Below are 18,698 nucleotides of genomic sequence, written 5' to 3'. Positions count from 1 at the left end.
GGGTTATTCTGGCATACCAGACTGTTTTTTCATGCAGGCTTGAGGATTTTAGCAACCAGCCTTTGAAGAGAGATTTCAGTTTCTCCCAAGAGCTGTGTTTATTGCCTGTGCTTTGTAAACACAATGGCCTTTGCTCGAGGGAATGACCTATCAGAGGATGCCATGTTTCCCTGGTACAAGGAAACTCTTCAAGTCTAGTGCCACATAAATGCTGCACAGGTCAGAGGGCAGGGAGTTTGGGGGAATGAAAGGCTCTCTGCTCCCTGTCCTTCCACACAGCTCCACAGATGGATTGTGCTGAGCGGGGAAGAATAAGCAGTTTACCAGAAAGGCTTTCAAAGAGAGATCTCTGGAGGCACCAGATGTATTTGAGATAATCCATGGCAAAGGGCTACACCGTGCTGAGATTGAGGGGATCTATTTAAAACATCAGGGCAATACAAAGAGCTTCCACATTGTCAGCAGCCATAAACCCAGCCATGAGCATTTTCTCCTTTTTTCTTTTTCCTCTGTATTAAGAGTTATTGCCTCTGGCTACAAAAACACAGAAGGATCATGAAAGCATCATGTCAACTCCTCTGCTCAGCTTCTCACTGAAGGTAAATGAAGAGATGAGCATGGAGACACCCAACTCATCTTTACAGAAAGCATCATCTGAGCTTATCTGCATAAACAAAATAGCCAGTGTGACCAACAAGACCAAATAAGCATAGAAAAAGAAAATAAAGCCACAAAACAAACACTTCAGATCTGTCTGATACAGGTACTTAGCTGAAGAACCATAACTTCCACTTCAAAAGCATAAAAAGAGCTATTTGACCACCTGCTGCCCAAGGTTGCCAGGACATTGGTCTATGCATAAGCCACAAAGAGAAAAATAGTCACGCAGGAGTGTCTGACACTTTCACTGCAGCTCCAGGACCAGCAATAGCAGGAGGGTCTGCACAAGCTGCCTGGGCATCCTCAATGTGCAGAGTATCAGTGTGAGCACAAACAAGACAGCAGCCTTCTTGTCATCATCAACCACCACCAGCCACCCTCCACTTCCACCATGTCAGCTTGGCAGCATCCTAACAAAGAAAAAGAGAAATCCTTTCCTTGCTCCTGCCACATGCTCACCTCACTTTCAATCCCCAAACATTGATAGAAAGGATTAAAGTGAGTGCTGCTTACAATAAAATGGATATAGGATTCAAAACCAATTACCAAAGTATAATCTCGCTCAGATGGGCATGCTAAGAATAATTACTATCCATAAGATGAATGCTTTTTGGAGACACATTACAGAAGACTGCATAATTAAATATAGCAACTGATCCTCATTTATCTACTGAGTAATTCAAATTTAAAAGCTCACCTGCATGCATTTGGGCAAAACCACTTGGGAGTTTTCATGGCAGTTGGAAGTTCAGGGAAAAGCAAAAACAAGAAAATAAAACGGCAGGAAAAGTAATCAGCTTGTCACCAGAAAAAAAAATACAGAGGGAACGGTAAAATCCTGCTCTGGGCATTATTTGCCCTTTAAAATAATAATCTTTGAGAGAAGTGAAAACATCTTTGATGTCAGCTTACACTTGGTCCAAAAAATTGTTTCTAGATGCAGAAGCAAAAGAGGGCACACTGCCAGGTAGGACTTTCTCGAGGTGCTCTCTGCAGGGTTTGTGGACTGAAGAAAAGCAACAAAGGAAACAGAGTCACCACATCCCAACAGCTCTCACATGGCACCAATCTTCCCCTGTCCACTCAGCCAAGGGAGAGCTGGCAAGTGACCCCCATCAGCGCCAGGCACCGTAAAGGCCAGCCAGCCCAGCTCCTGAAGCACAGCACCAAGCTCTTCCCCTGACATGTGTCACTCAAAGTCAGTTATGCCCCAGCTCTCCTCTCCATGGATACTCCTTGAAAACTTTGCCATGTGGGGTTTTCACAGAATTGTGTTGCCCTGACTCCTGATAACCACAGAATGCTGCCAAACAGGTGAGCTAGAAGCCAGAGAAGGATCTAGAGCAGTAAAACAAAATGCAAAAACCCACCTTCTAACTGACTGTGGTCCCAGGCCACAACAGATCTCCTAGAGAAACTGCCAGACTCCAAAGAAAAACAACTGTTCACTCTAAGTTTCATTGCTGTTTTCCAAACATGCATTCCATTTCCAGCTATCATTTTTCAGGTGTTTGAAAGATGCAAATGTGAATGTTTGTTTGGGAGATATTTGCATTATTAAAATATTCCCATTTAAAAATATATACTGGGTCCCAATGAGAATATCAGAACACCAATGTTAATTTTATTAAGTGATTTATACAAATACTATTAGTAGCTGAACAGGACAAATATCTACTTCATCCCATAAATAAAATATTCATCTAACTTCTCCCTTAGTGAAAAAGAAATTTTAAAAAAGCTGTAATTTGGAGACCAGATGAATTTCTGTGGGTAATATTGCCTGTGCAGAAAAAGAGGAATGTATAAAGGGAAAGATTTTCAAAGACACCTACATAATACAGATGTCCAATTAAACTTAATGAGAGTTGATCTTCAGCTTAAGTATGCAGCATTGACAACCTAATCAAAACACTAAATTTTCCTACATCTATCTTCTGAAACATCTTCCTTCTTAAAATCCATTTTACTTTCTCCCTGAGAGATTAATTTTCTCAGCGGCATCTTCCTTACAACCCTCTGATCTCACATGTGAACCCCCAACCAACCAAACAACTTGAGCAGTAAACACTGAACACCAAACATGCAAAAAGTTCTTACTGCTGACAACCAGTATAGGAAGCAGAGGCTATCCTTTGAAAACTGTCAGTTAGCAGAGTGTGACAGCATTAAATCCTTGCAGACAGCATCTAAAAAACAAGGCTTTCATGCACCCAGCCTGAGGTTTGAATACAGAGGTGAGGCTCTAGGGGGTGTGTACAATAAATGCTTTTGATAAGTCTGTGTTTAACTTCGTACAGAAGAAAATGCAGGTACAAATAAGCTTGGTCCTTAAGGTTCCCATGACATTTATACTAATAATGCAACCGTTTCTATTTCTACAATAATCTGAATGCAATGACTTCACATTCCTCGAGCGAATGAGTGCGACCATCTGCATATTGCCAACGTGAAAAATACAGAAGCCTCAGTTTCATTTCTGACCTCTGCTCCCACCTGAAGAGTTTCATCATTCTATACCAACTGCAAGAGTTCCAGAGATGAGGAATTCAGACACCATTTCCAGTGAACTTGCTTTAAACTTGAATAACCATTGCAAATAGATGTGCACTGAAATGTAAAGATTTCCAAGCTAAAGGCAGATCTTTGTGGGAAAGCCTCCAAATCTCCCTCATGGAGGACTTTGAAAGCATCTGTAAAGACTTCTGAGGTGCTGCACTCCAAAGAGGTTGAACTTCCAATTCAACCACAAGGCAGAACAAGCACAAGATCTTAAAAATTCAAACATGGTCAAGTCTGTTATGAAAGACTGGTGCCATGAAAGAAGAAAAAAAAAGGCATATTTGCAATATTAGTTTTTGACAGAAAGAAAAACATCAGCACAATTCAATAAACACTCCATTTGACTCTTTTTCTTTCCTACACGAGCTCTGGTTAAATGACACTGTATGAAGAATGCTGTCTACATTTTGTCTGCAAAATGCATTTGAAACCATCTCTACCGTACGATAGATTTTTTTTCTTCTAGATTATTGGTACTTCAACACAACAAAATCCAAAACCATTGAAAGCAAGCTTCTGTTTAATAAAAACCATCATCACCCTGACTGTTGTATAATCAACGGCTTTTAGGGAAGAAACCATTAAAATATTTTCTTCCTATAATCCATCTATATATAGGGCTGGGAAAACTATACTTAGATAAACAAATCTGAGTCAGATCTTAACTATTCTCTGTTAGGGATCTCCAATGAATCCAGCAGATTAATTTTCAATTAAAAATCAGTTTTTAATCATATTGAGTGAATAACAAGAATTTGGGCAAAATTCATAGCGTAAATAAAATTATGTGTTCCATGGTGAAGCCTACTTTTTGTGGGTGAGATTAAAATAATCAGACATGCAATTTGGCAAAGAAAAGACAGGGAGTTATTAGTAATCATCAGAATGTGAAAGGTCTAGAAGCTTGATCCAATTTCTGTTAGATTCAGCCAGAAAAAAAAATAATCCTATTTACCTCTTCAAAATGGCTGTAAAAATTGAAACCAAAAAAAAAAGAAATGTTAGGCCAAATGTCACTAAAATTCTCTAAGCGCCCGTTGGAGATACTTCATCAAAATGTCTAGATGAACTAAGAAATTGAAATATCTCTGTCATGTCAGATAGAAAATCCAACTTTGGGGCAGCTCTGGCACTTAAAATATGGAACTGGCCGCCAAATGAAGTGACAGAAACGTCACAGCTTAAACACAACAAAATGTAATTGGTCACGTTAGACCTGTGCAGCAGAAAGAGAGCACAAACTTGCAGGGAAGAGATTGTTCTCTGCAGAGCAATTTGTCAAGCTGGCCTCTCATTTGGGCCCTCCCTCGGCATGCAGTACCAGAGACACCAGTCCCAGAATTCTCTTCCATGCCACAGCTACCAGCCACAAACACCCCAGCCCCACTGTGTTATTTCAGCAAAGAGAATGGAAGTGAGGGACAGCTCACAATTTCCTTCATAAAAAACAGACTCCAATGGAAAAACGTCATGTTTGCAGAATGTAAACAGGGATTTCATAGCACCAAGTCTTCATTTTTATCACATCAGATAGCTCTTTCTTTCTAAAGAGAACTCTGAGGAAAGATAACTAAAGGTTGTTAAGTCCCGCTGCAGTTTTGGATTTATGATGGAAAACCATTTATTTTCCTAAACTACTTGCAACAAATGTTGCTAGGCAGAAAAAGCCAATAGAAACACTTGTAAATGGTCTATTGAGAGGCAGAAAAGCAGAAGGTGACAAATGCTGAAATGACCAGATGAGGTTTTAATTTTAAAACACTATAAACAACCTAACAAGTATTTAATGGCAGGGAATCACACACAGCTTTTTCTCCTTAATGCAGTGGGATCTGCAATCTAATACAAATAGAAACTGTGTTTTATTTTGTGTAGTGAGCATCTTTCCACTGCACCTGAAAATACATGAGAGAAGTAAATACTACAGTTGCAAGACTAAAAATAAAATATCCCTGTCTAGGAAGATAAACTAAAACACATGTAAAAAGAAAAGAGCTATTTTCAGGTAATTAATAACATGAAGAAACACAAGCCAGCTGTTCCAGAATGTGGAGCCATTTCTTTGTGCCAGAACAGTCAGACTAGCCAAGACCATATCTTGAGAAAATACCGTATCAGTTCCTGCAGTAGAAAAGCTGCATGCTTTATCTGTACTCTCCTGGTCTTATAGCCACAGGAAGTAAAATCCTCCAACACTATTCTGCTGTTCACCCCCTCCTATTTTAGAAGAACAAAGCCATGGAATAATGATTTTTTTTTTTTCTTTTGAGCCAAGAGGAACTTTTGCAGGGGAAACAATCAAGGAGGAGCTGGGAAGCTCACCCAATTTTCCTGAGAGCACAGTGCCTTTAACCCTACAGCTGCACTTACTCCAACCAAGGCACACAGGACCTTCACCTGCAGGGGTCTTCTGGTTGCACCTGCCAATCAATGTACTGCATTCCCAGCAGGTGATGAGGAGCTGGGGCCACTGAGCACAATCTGCCATTCGATAACAGCTCCCAGGTGATGCAAAACCTGATGGAGGCTGCACCCAGGCTACAGAGGCACCCACAGAGCACAGGAGCCAGCAGACACCACAGCACTCATGGACCCAACAACGCATCCAACAAAGGGATGCACCTATGCCGGTGGCTCAGCCTTGTCCCCTCTGTCCAGCCTTGGGGCTGGCTGCATCCAAGACGCCTGCAACATGGAATCTTAATCTATTTTACAGCAGCACCAAGCTCAAGTAAAGATTCTCCTTTCCCTCAGGCACCAGCAATATCCAAGATCCACAGAGATCTTGAGTCTCTGCCTCCCTCCAGGGATGCACTCATCAGCCATGAAGCCTTTGGCAGAGTTGAAAAGGAAGAAAAACTTCTCAATCCTCGGGCTCAAGAAGAAAAAATCCCTCTTTCAAGGGTCTTTTAAAGATTAAAAAAAAAAAAATCTCAAGGGAAAAAAAAAAAAAAAAGTTATCCACATGAATGAGCCAGTGCTCTGTGTCATCACCCCCTGAATTTTTTGCCCTCAGCTCTTTTTGCAAATAATTATAATGCCATGAAAGGGCAAGTGAGGAACAAAGAACTCCAATGCTTGGTTTTCATCATCCAGGAATCAAGGCTGCAATTTGAAATTTCACAGGTGCTGAGGCTCTCAGATATATCACAAACCAGCCTGTCTTTCAGCATCACTGAATTTGGCCAGCTCAGCCCAGAGTCCATTTGCTGCAGCATCAAAAATGAAATGCAGGTCTAGCAGCAATGCAAATCAGATCACATAATTGAAAGACTGTAAGTATTAGTAAAGACTGAGTATGTTTCCAGCCAAGAAGCAATACTTCAAACTACACTGAGGACTCAATGTAGAAATTATTGAGTGAGATTCTCTGGACTGCACTATACAATTAGATTATTATCATTACTTCATTGTGCTTTAAATCTAGGAATATGAGGACGTGCAGAGCTGCACTTCTACAAAGAGCACCTTTCCGAGAATTCTCTTCCCACATTATAAACTGGAACCTGAGGAGCTTGAGGACATTGGATTTGTTGCCATTTGTCAAGAGAAGAGTTGCCCAAACAGGAACTGTTAAAGTAGAAAAACCTGCTGCATTATGAAAAACAACTGGTCTTTAAACAGGATGTGAGTACCTGCTCAGGGAAGTAGAGGGCCTTTCCATTCAGTCAAAGCACAAAGAGCTAAAACCTGATAAACTCAAGCTAGACAAGCTTGGGTAAGCATTTATTTTGTTCTATTTTGTGTGTTTTTCTTAAAAAAAAAAAAAAAAAAAAAAAAAAAAAAAAAAACAGGGAGGGCAATTGTTCCAGCAGACTGTACTAATGGATAAGGTAAATTCTTCATTACTGCTAATTTACAATCAAGATAGGATGTTGTCCCAAGAGTTTTGCTCTTGATCAAGCAGATGTTAGATGAGGAATTAATCTCTGCTTAATGTCTGTGACTGATTGTCTGCTCCTGTATGATCTTGCACAGTGTGTGAGTACAATACTCCCTCGGCCTTTATAACCTAGGAATTTCTTTAATACTTCCATATCCATGAGTCAGCAGTCACACAGTTAATACTTCACAGCTTATCCCCACAGTTGCTTCTAGACATTCCTTTCATTTTATTTAGGATTATACCAAGAGTGTATGTAACCCAGTATTTCCAGAAGGAAGACTCTAATGTCAAGATTCCTTCTCTAAAATGTATCTTCCCATGATAAAATCCCACTGTGCACACAAGTAACTAATCACTTGGTAATTTTGCTCCATGAAGCAGGAAAAGCAAAGCAACAATCTGTTCCAGTGAACAAGGTCCCAAGACTCTCTTTATATTATGATCTCTCCTACATAACCACCATGAGCTAAAAAAAATCACTATCAAGGAGTCCTTGCCTATATTCACCAATTTCCCTAGTATTGTATCTAAAAATCATGCACTGCCTCACTTTACAAACACAACATTTGCCACAGCTCCATGCCTGCGTAAGAAAAAGAAGTAAGATTCCGAGCTGCTCAGGATCCCTCACATTTCAACCTTATCCTTCTGCTCTCCACCAGCCTTTCAGCCAGCACTGTTGGCTTGAACACAGCTGTTTTGACAGCACTCACACGTTTCCAGCATTGCTCCAACATCAGCCAGCTGATTTTTGCATTCTGTGGTCTCCACTGTGTAATCAGTTGGAGAGGGCATCAAAGAGGTGAGATGAGAATTTTTCGTGTTCTCGAGCCATCAGACCCAAGCATCCTATCAAACAGCAGATCTGCATTGCAATATTTTGTCTGTTGATGGGACTGAAATGGGAACAAATGCACTGCAGAGAGCACAGCCCTCAGCATCCAGTTAACACTTTTTTTTGCATATTGTCCAATTTCCACGCTGGCTTCACTATTCCATTTACATAATATTTTAATGGGGACATTTCAAGACAAGATAGGACAGGTCACAAAATGCTGATAGGTCAAAAGTGTGCTGAATACACTCAAGGACAAACTATCCAACGTTTCAGCTCCTTTCAGAGTCAGCTCCTGATATGAAGCTGTTGCTTTTCCCAAGGGATATGGGTGAGAGGCTCTTCTAGCACTGGACTACAGACACAGGGTTAAGAAAAATCCACCAATGACTGCCCCCCCTCTCCCAAAAGCATGACTAACCAGAAGCAGATGTACGTTAAGTCTTTTAAAATGGACAGTTATCCCCTTCCCAAGAAATCTGTGCTTTCCTTTAAGGGTGTTTTTCCTAAAACCTGCCTCTGCACTGCTGCAAAACATTCAGTAGCTGGAGAATAGGTATTGGGAGGCCAGGCAGGGGAGGGAATGATTATGCTGTATATATTTGCATACTTACAGGACTGCTATAAGAAAAAAGAGTCCAACAGTTTTTTCCTTAACTGAGCTACTGTAGCCTGGCACCCCTTTTCTAAAATTAGCTCCACTTACAGATGTTGCCATAGTATTTGTTGCCATACCAAGGCACACTTCATAGGTGATGTCATTTGTCATACAGCAGAACGCCAGGGCTGTTTACCAGTTCTGAGCCCTGAGTCTTGCACATTTCTTAAAGCACATCTGTCACATTCAGAAGTACCTACACAGGCTGTGGATTATTGGAGGCTTTGAGGGGAAATCCTGGCTGAGCTCTGCAGCACAGCACCTGTGCCCAGGAGCCAGAGCTCTGCCGTGACACCCAGCCTGGGCAGCAGCTCTTGACAGCTTCTCCTGAGGTACACAGTCCCCATGGATCTGGCCCAGGGTTGGCTCTGGGAAGGTTCTCAGGCTAAGTACCTGATATGTGAGACATGCTTCTCTTCATTACTTTTACAAGACCTGACCCAAAGTCTGTGGAAAAATGCCTGGAAACACCCTGACTTCCTTAGAATCATAGAACAGTCTGGGTTGAAAGTGACCTTTAAAGGTCATCTAGTCAAACTTCCTCCAAATTCGGATACTACACTAGTGACCTACATCTAAAATAGCTTTCCTGTACATATTTCTTCTCTCCAGATTAAATAATCATTGTACAATCCATAGCCATGCTCAGATTTTTAGTATTTCTTCAACCAAGTTTCTTTTACATTTCTGAGAAGAATCTGCCATCTCAGATAGCAGGCAAGGAAATTCTGGTGGTCTGGATTGTTTCTTCGTGCACTCACTTTCTACTACTTCTGGAATCAGATGTATGATCAAGTACTTTTTAAACAATTCCCTTCACACTGGGCTACCTTTTTCCAAAAGCTGAAACTAGAGTTGAACTTCTGACTTGTTTTCTCCTTGTCCCTGCTCCCAAGACCCCTTGCAGATTTTTGCCAAGAGCAAAGGCGAATGTTCAGATGGAGAGAAAAATAATCAATGTTGTTCTGACTTCAATCAGCCCTGAAGTGTATTCTCAGATTTCTGCTGCACAAAATAGATTTGAGGAAACATCCAGCCTGTAAGATTCTAACCAGATTTTTTTCTGGATCATTTGCCCACAATGAAAACTCTCAGAGAATAACCAGCAGGAGAGAGAGATAGATTACAAACGCATTCCAAAATAATCACAAAAATGCATTTTCCCTTCTGCTGAACAGGCAGAGGCCCTGGGCCAAACTCCAAAGGGGAGTCAAGTACAGCTCATGTTTTTCCTGGCCCTTTCACCTACACAAGTTGCTTTACTCTCACAATATCCTGGACTCCCCTTACATTCCAACATGTTGTTGACAACTTGCCCGCTTTATCCCTTGTGAATTTGCACACATTGCAGACCATACCTTAAACAGTCAAAACACAGAATTATAAAAGGGAAGCAAGAGCAGAAACCAGTATGTCAGCCCTGATCGCTCTACACATTCATTTTCCACACAGAGATCTGGAAAATTGCCTTCACACACAGGACTGTAGCCACCATCCTTGCTTGTGTGGCCCACACATATCTGCACACCTTCCTGACCAGGCACAATAACAGATGGTTTTACAAGAGAAGCAAGTTGAGACACTCAAGTAGGAAACAGCCAAACACTGGCTAGAAAACCATGGCCATTGTGTGCAGCACCAGCCCTGCTCCCTCTGCACACTGAGCCAGCACAAGCACCAAAGGCTGCGCCTCTGAGTGTGTCTGAGAGAGCACAGAGCAATCATAACATTTAGATTCATAAGATTAAGGTCACTTTATGAAATACTTCTAAAGGGAAATCCTTTAGAATTTAGAATCCTTTGGTGCCTCCCCATCTTGTTTACAACTTCCTTAACCTGAGGACTGTAATTCACATGAAGAAAAATAAAACCAAGGAAATGGTACCGTATGCTCCAGCTGTTCTTCAAAAAGCTTGTAAGTCACTACACGTTAACTGAAATTCATTGAAGTCATTAAATCCCTTTTTCCCCAAAGCCAGCTCTCTCCCGGAACACCCTCTACTGTTTGAAATGGCAAAGAGAGGAAGTGATAGGACCTATTTATGCCTGTTTGAAGGTGAGTCTGTGCTATTTGATTTTTAATTCTAATCTATCCATCACAACCAGGTACACCACACTGGTACCTCATACCACATGCTCCCAGAAGCCTGACCACTGTGGCAGTGTCAAAATCCTTCTCTCCACTTACAAAGGCACCTTATGCTAACTTTAGAGCACCACTTTCCAAGATCAATGATAATTGACTGATTAAGTATGCCTAATGCTGCCAGAATGTGAGCTGATTGTGTAATGGTGCTAATTAGTAACTGCCAGAGCTCATTCCAATTATTAACCTTTATGAATGTCATTTTTGAAGATAACAGTTTGCAACACAGCCTACTGCAGCATTTGTAATGATTTTTGTCACAAGGGATGAGAAGGAGCACAGTGACCAATGAAGCTGAGATAAAACACAAGAAAGGAGTCCTTAGAACAAAGGATTCTGCCTTTGCTTTCTGCAAGTATACAGGGACTTCAACAATAGAAAACTGGAATATCTATGCCAAGGAATTCAAGAACCCACTTTTCCACAAGATCTGAGCTCCTCAACAACGCCACAGTCAAGCATGCCTCAAAAGCTTCCCAGCAGTGCAAGTTCCCAACCAATTCCAGATTTGCCACCAGGACACAGCAAAGAGCCACATCCAGTGATGATCTGGAACCGGACAGACACGAGAAGAACAAGTTTGCTATTGCATACTGAGGAAAAGCACCATTCCCATGTCTGCACAGTCACAACAACACTGATTCTTCTTGTATGTTTGACATTTCATGACAAACCACAACATGCACCCTGCTTGGGTCAGATTTAGCTAAACAACTAAGTCAGATGACAGCCTCCTTAACTTCACCCTCATCCGTCCCCGAAACAAACCACATGTGCAGTCACTATTTCAAAGGAGCACTTCCAAAAAGGGAATATGGGCTTCTTGTAAGTCTCCCACCACTGTAACTGATGGGCCATGTTCTTGTGCCCATCACTGTTAAAATGCCGTGGGACAGCGAACATAAACAAACTTTTCAGGTGGTGTGACTAGAACTCCTCAGCCCCTACGGTTAGGCAGTGTTGGTGCAGACCACTCTCCAGTCCCCTACCGTGAACTCTTCCAGATGAGAAGCTCCAAAGCTCTTCTTCCTTTGTTCCCCATGCCTTGCACAAAATAGAATGTGCACACTTGGGGGTACAAAGCTGAATGTGCTGTGGTAACTCTGTATTACTCATAGACATCCCTTTTATCTTTATTGGTTACACATAATAGACCCAATGGGATTTTAATCTTCCAGGGGACATTTACTCTCTACTTTGCTAAAGGTACGCTGAATGATGTACCATGGTCTACTGCTTACTCTGTAGTTCAACTATTCCATGGAAATATAACATTATATCTGAAACCTTACATTTGAACAGATGATCTTACTGCCTTGGTTTTCCTCAGCCACACTTACAGCTGCAAGTAATCCAAAGAAAGGACAAGGTCTCCCATAAAATGGCTTTACAGAGGCTTGTGTCTGGGGTACCTCAAGGTCAAGCTTTTCTGTGATCCCTGAAGTAATTACACAAGACCCACAGAGGGATCATACTCGATGTATTATGAGTTCTCAAGGGAATTCATACACCCCTTGTGCTGACGGATGTTGTGTGATCCTTCTGTTTCCACACCAAGACCTGGGACATCTGTGAGTGAACTACTCTATTCCAAGCTGTTCCTGACTTCTGCTCTGAACCTGCTGCTTACTCATCCTCCCCCAGGACCAATAATCAGCAACCAGGCTTCCTTCTTAAAACAAATGACTCCTACAATTTCTAACATTTCAGAGAAAAAGATGCAAGAGGACCAATGTGCATTTCTCTTTCCACAGGGCTGATTACTTCTTGTGATCAGACTCCCACAAGACCAGAACCCAGGTCCCAGTGATGGGTTGCTCTTTCTTTCTGTGTACTTCTCCCCAGGCACCTTTGGAACTTCCAGGACCTTTTGTACAAGAGTGCCCTGCACTCCTGGCAGTAGTTACAGATAGCTGGAGATTGTTGCATTTTAAATCCACCGGAACTCACCCAGGTCAGTTCACAGCACAACTCTCAACCCTGGACAAGCCACCTGATTTTGGGGTAAGGCTTGGCAGTAACACCTGTATTAACAGCCCAGCCATCTTCCTGTTACCTGCCTCCTATTATCATCTTCCTCACAGATACCCTGAGCTAGACTACAAGATCCAGAAAATAACATGCAACAGTCCTGTTACAGTTGCCAAAGGATATTCTTGGATTTATCATGGAAATAACATCCCTCAACTTTTCCAATACACCACCTGATTTTTGCATGCCTGACTAGACCAGCAGAATGCTGAATGCCCAGCTACTGGCCTGCTGCTAGATTCAGGGATCTGGACAGCCAGTGTCAAGGCAAACTGGATATAACTGACTACTAATACTTATGGAGTCGATTTTCTAAAGTAACTGGCCTTCAAAGACCCAGAAACAAGGCCTAGCAATCTGGTTACAGAAGGGTCTCACTAACCTTCTATAGTTTTTATTCAGAGGCAGAAATCCTATATGTAAAAATGCACTAGCTTCCCATGATCTGGTAGTTTACAAGAGCTTTAATTTTCACTTGGTCGGACATATACTGTAAAAGAACGGGCTGACAGATTTTACAGATAAAGCACATGTGGTAAGTAAATAAATCAAAGGCTGCCTTCCAGGCTGGGGAAATGTAGCCCATTGTAAATATTATTTGGAGAAGTGACCACTTCATATAGGCACTTTTAACTTTATTAGAAGCCTAATGAATCTACCATGGGCTTAATGAGAGAGATAGACCAGACTAAAAGAAAAATGGAAGGATTTCTTGCACTTTTTTTAACAGCTTTTCTCCATCCTTCAGATTATTTACAGCCATTATAAAATGGCAGTGTATTTGGGGGAGGAAAAAGAAAAAACAGAAAAATCACCACAATATAATAAAACAACAATATAAAGAGACACAACCCATGTTAAAGTATTAAAGTACTAAATTCTACAAGCCGCTGTAAAAAGCAACCAAGATTTATGGCTTGACCTGAAGCCTAATTGGAAAGAACAGAAAAGCCAAGAAGGAGATAGGAAAAGAAAAGCTTGTTCAAAGAGAAACAAGTCTTGTAAGGCGATGCAAAGCCTACCTTCACTGCGGGTAGGGGCACTGCCCTGCAGCACTGCAGCATGCATGAGACGGCAACAACACAGAAACTGCTCATTGCAAGAACCTGGTGCCTCCTTATGCAAGCCTGACTGCCTGGAGAGCACCCGGCAGTATCTATCTCTCTCTGACTGATCAGAGACCAGGGAACTGAGCCACAGATGAAGCCTTTGCATGTACTACGATCCTTGAAAGATTTTGTGTCTGATTCTAGGAACCCATCTAAAACATGGGTAAAAACAGGCCCCAGCAAGGAGATGCACAGATTAACCACATATCATCCTAGGAACCAAATTCTTCTACTGGCTCTGAACCTTAGGTCAATGCTTCTTTATTCTTCTTGGAACCAGAGAATTGCTGAGGTCAGAAAGAATCTTTGGAGCTGATCTGATCCAACCTCCTGCTCAAACAGGGCCTCCTAGAAGACATTTGCCCAGGATCAGTCCAGATGGCTTCTGAATATGTCTAAGGATGGACACACCAAAATGTTCTTGGACAACCTCAGCCAGTGTTCACTCACCCACACAGTAAAAAATGTTTTTCATCACATTCAGAGGGAGCATCCTGAGTTTCAGTTTGTGCACGTGGATTGTCTCTTGCCCAGGGCAGACACTTAAAAGAGCACGGCTCCATCTTATTTTCCCCCTGCTCTGAGGAATTTGCACACATTGATACAATGAACCAGTCTCATCCCAGCCTTCCCTTCTCCAGACTAAAGACCTCTCTCAGCCTTTCCTCATATGAGAGATGTTTTCCCCACTCGGTTTAGCGAGACCCTGTGCACACCACATAACACTGTAAGATTTTTAGCATACTCTTTTCTGGGCGCCTCCTGTCCCAATCATAATAGACGAGACTTAGTATGGAAGCTCTTTTGTAATTTATTAAGAAAGTTTTATTTTTGACTTATCTATTTGCATATTTATAAGAGAATTTAATGTGTGGTTTTCATTACTACTGGCACAGATTTGCATTGAATGCATTCGCTACTAATCTGTGCCAACAAAACTCCTCTGCACAGCACAGAGTGATCAGAAAAAGACATTAGTAAGGTCAAAACAAATTCGTCTTAAAGTGTGGCTTCCTGCAAAAAGTTTTGCAGTCGACATCCAAATCTCATTAGAATGTAAGATTAGTTATCTCAACAAAAGGAGCAGCTCTTTAAGGAGAGCAGGGGAATTGCTGCTCCAAATGATGAAGAGATGGAGTAGCCAATTCCTTCTAACAGGTGCGGCTCTGCTGATGCAGCAACAGTCACAACACCCACAGGATCTGCAACAGCAGGTTCTTGGCTGCAGACTCCCTCCTGAGTGCTGCCTTGCTGCACCTAAACAAGTGGGCAAAGCACTACAAACACACTTACCTGCCAGCCCTGACAAGATGACTTCATAGGGACAGTGAGGCTTCAAAAGCACATTTACTCTTGGCAAAGCTCCCTCTGACCTGCTCCACCAAAGCCCCAGAACTAAATGCCTGGGAACATGAGCAGAGATCAAAATTCCTTGCTGATGAGATAGGATGTCTCCTTTCTTCAGGAGCCATAATCAAAGAAATTCACCAATAAGGACAGAAAAACTATAATAAATATAGCATATGTTAGCTGATAACACAGGGATGAGCATATTCTTCCAGCTTCCTAGAACACTTCATTTTTTCCCACAACAAATTTCATTAGTTCACATTGAGATCCTAATGCTTATAAGTCTATGCCAGAAACATCTTCTGACATTAAATTCCCTAAATTTTCCATTTTATTACTTTGTTTTCTGAAACTGAATGACCAGAAATCTGGACAGATCTAATTTTCCGTTGACCCACCTGAGTGCCTAAAAGGACTAGCTTAAAAATTAAATTATGCCAAAGATATTTTTGGTTGGATTGTTTTGGTTTGGGGTTGGGATTTTTTTGGTCTTTTTCAAACTAAAATTTCAAAGAGCACTTCCAGGCCAATGAAACACCTTTACTTACAAAATGTGGTAGCATCCAAGAGACACCAACTGATGGAGAGCCTACCTGTGACACAGAAGACTCAAATCCCTTGTTTGAATAAGACAGTCACAGTAGACACACCAAACTATAAATACTTGTGTTACCTGTTAATCTGCCACAGAATATTCTAGCAAAAGTATATGAAAGAGATAAAAAGACAGCATGATTTCTTCACAGGGTCTAGTTCTCTGGACTCAGAGATATCCAAACTCCAAACTCACTAAAATACTGTGTAATATCACAACTCCAGCACAATCCCAGCCATTCTATTGGAATACTTGAAGCATGAGTAGCTCACTGCTGACAAGTAGATAACAACAACAACAAAGTTTCTAAAACTCTGACCCAAAACCTGTAGATTTGTCTGTTCCCTCAGTGTTATAAAATAATTAATGCAAGCCGTAGGTTACTGCCACACTATCACACCACCAGCAGAAATATCCTCCATTAATTCACTGAGTCCCCTTTTGGAATCCATTTACACTTTTAGTATTTCTGCCTCACAACATCCTGTAGCAATGAGTTACACAATGTAATTACTTGAGGAATAAAAAAAGCACTTCTCTATATACTTATTCAGAGCAAGGGCTTGAACTTGGATCTTCCACACATAAGATTAGAGCAAGTCTCTCCCTGGAGAGATTCTCAGTCTCTCCTGTTGCAGCTCTTTTGTAGAATATAAATAATTCAAGAGGGATGGCTGGGGCTTTTTTCCTGAATCGTGGAAAATTAAAACAAAACACAGCATGTGTTTTTCTCTCTACATTTTGTTTGGAATTCCACTTTCATCCCAAGAACATTTCCTCAAAAATTTAGGAATGTGATAAATTGCCTTCTCTTTTTTGCTTCCCTGTATCCAGACAGAAAAGAAGATGTATCCAAAAGTTCCCAGGTCTACTTATTAAAAGGAGCTTCCCAGTACCCCGTTTTTATCTATGAGATCAACACATAAGTACAAACACATAACCTCTCTAGGTATATTCAACGAGCACATTCCCCACCCAAACATATCTGCAGCATCCACTGTCAGTGACCAGCCCAGTCCTCTCACAGCCACAGGTCTGAACACCAGCAACTTCAGAAAAGCAGCCCCACTTTCAAACTGCAAAAGCTGTGTGAATGGGGCACAGAGTGGGGATGTGTAGCACAGGTTGGACAGGAGTTACCTGCACATGAAAATGCTCCCACTAAGCAAGACCAAAACAAGGTTCTGGGGCAGAACTCAGCCAAAGCCAATATTTCTGTCTTCAGAGATTCAGAGATATAAATAAAGCATGGGCATTTATTTTTAAAACAGCAGACTATCTAAAACAGCATTACAATCTGCAGTCCTGTTTTTATTCATTCCCTCCAATATAGTAGGAATTTCACCAAGGAATAGGGATGAGCAGATGCAGGGGGAAGCACATTAATAAATCATAAGTGTCATTAAAATTTGTAAACTAATATCTTCTGGGAAGTCTCGGCAATTAGTCTCAGAGCTTTCTTGGCAAACAAAAAATTAATAAATCCAAAAAGCCCCCTGTCTGATGACATCTCCACCCCCACAGAGAAGGTCACTGATGAAGCAATTAAGAGACACAACACATGGACCAGTCAGCAGGCTGGCTCACGAAAGACAAATGAGCTTCATGAAACCAGGGGACTAAGACATCTTAATAAGCAAAGGTGGGACTTCAATCCACACACCACCCCAAGACATGTACAAAGGCTTTTAGGCTCATTTGCTGGGCTGATACTTTTCACATGATTTTACAGTGTCCCCCTTGGTCTCCACCATCTCTGAGGCAATATTAGCATGATTAAAGAAAGGAGCCACCAGAAAGCAAAGGTGTAAACATTACTATTCCCTTTCTGGAAAATCCTGGGGGATATAACGGGGCTAGGGAAACACCGGGAAGGAAACAAATGAAACTTCTCTACAGAAGTTAGTCTTATACTTAAAGAATAAAGTATTAACAAATGAAGTCTTATCTTTATTACCATTACTGATTTTGCCTAATCCTAAAGCATAGCCCTGAATTTAAGATAAGCCTATTAACTTTAATTATTGGTTCCCAAAACAGATATTCAAAACAGTTTTAACTAACACTATCCCTTTGTTGTAATGAAAGGACATCCTTCTAGTTTGAACTGCAAAGAATGTATGCTCTGTACACTAACTAGGACTCTGGCACATTTGAGGAGGGCTAAACCTACAGTTCATTCTGTTCAACTCCTCAAATACATTTTTTTAAATCTTATTTTTAATTACCATGAATTGTCCCATTCAGCTACACAAAGCCCAAGCAAATCTGAACAATCCCTTCAGTGTATTCCCTCATATCCACAACAAAAAATTTGTTTAGATCACACTATTAAACAAAGGGCCACCATCTTCATTTGGCAGCAGCTAGCACAGGAGTGGGCCAACATGCAGCCACTGTGCATGTCCCAAAGTGTTACAGCGTGGCTCCCATGCCAAGATGACATCTGTGGCATCTGTGAAGGCCAGCCAGGCTGAACTGGACCAGGGTAAACTGGACCACCTACTGTGGGGAAACAACTAATAATCAAGAGTACTGGAGGTTAAGAATTGCATAATTCTGGGATGTTGCTGAAGGTGTGCACTGATTGCAACACAGGGTGCTGGGAGCCTTGAGGAACATCACTCATCTCACACTGTGGTCACATGCTGTGGTTCCCCACGCCCTTGGCTCTTCAGCAAACACAGTCTGCATCTAACAGTTCTCAACCACAAAGATTTTCACAGCTGGCTTCCATAGCCTCAAAAAACTCGCCATCATTAGGCTAAGCTATTTGTACATTTAACCAAAAGCAACAGTAGAGATTCCAAACTTTTGGCTGTTCTGGTTTCCAAACCCAAAAGAGATCAGGGTGCTTGCACACACA

At 41.5% G+C, this 18,698-nt stretch overlaps 1 protein-coding gene across 4 annotated transcripts in view; it reads right to left on the bottom strand.

Annotated features, from left to right (window-relative positions):
- Positions 1-18,698, bottom strand: part of SORCS3 (sortilin related VPS10 domain containing receptor 3) — a 275,376-nt gene that overhangs the window by 163,339 nt on the left and 93,339 nt on the right. The window lies entirely within an intron of this gene.

Source organism: Hirundo rustica, chromosome 8 (assembly GCF_015227805.2).
Source record: "Hirundo rustica isolate bHirRus1 chromosome 8, bHirRus1.pri.v3, whole genome shotgun sequence".
Classification (NCBI taxonomy): Eukaryota; Metazoa; Chordata; class Aves; order Passeriformes; family Hirundinidae; genus Hirundo; species Hirundo rustica.
Note: the sequence above shows the minus strand (reverse complement) of the source record. Positions and strands in the feature narration are given on the sequence as shown.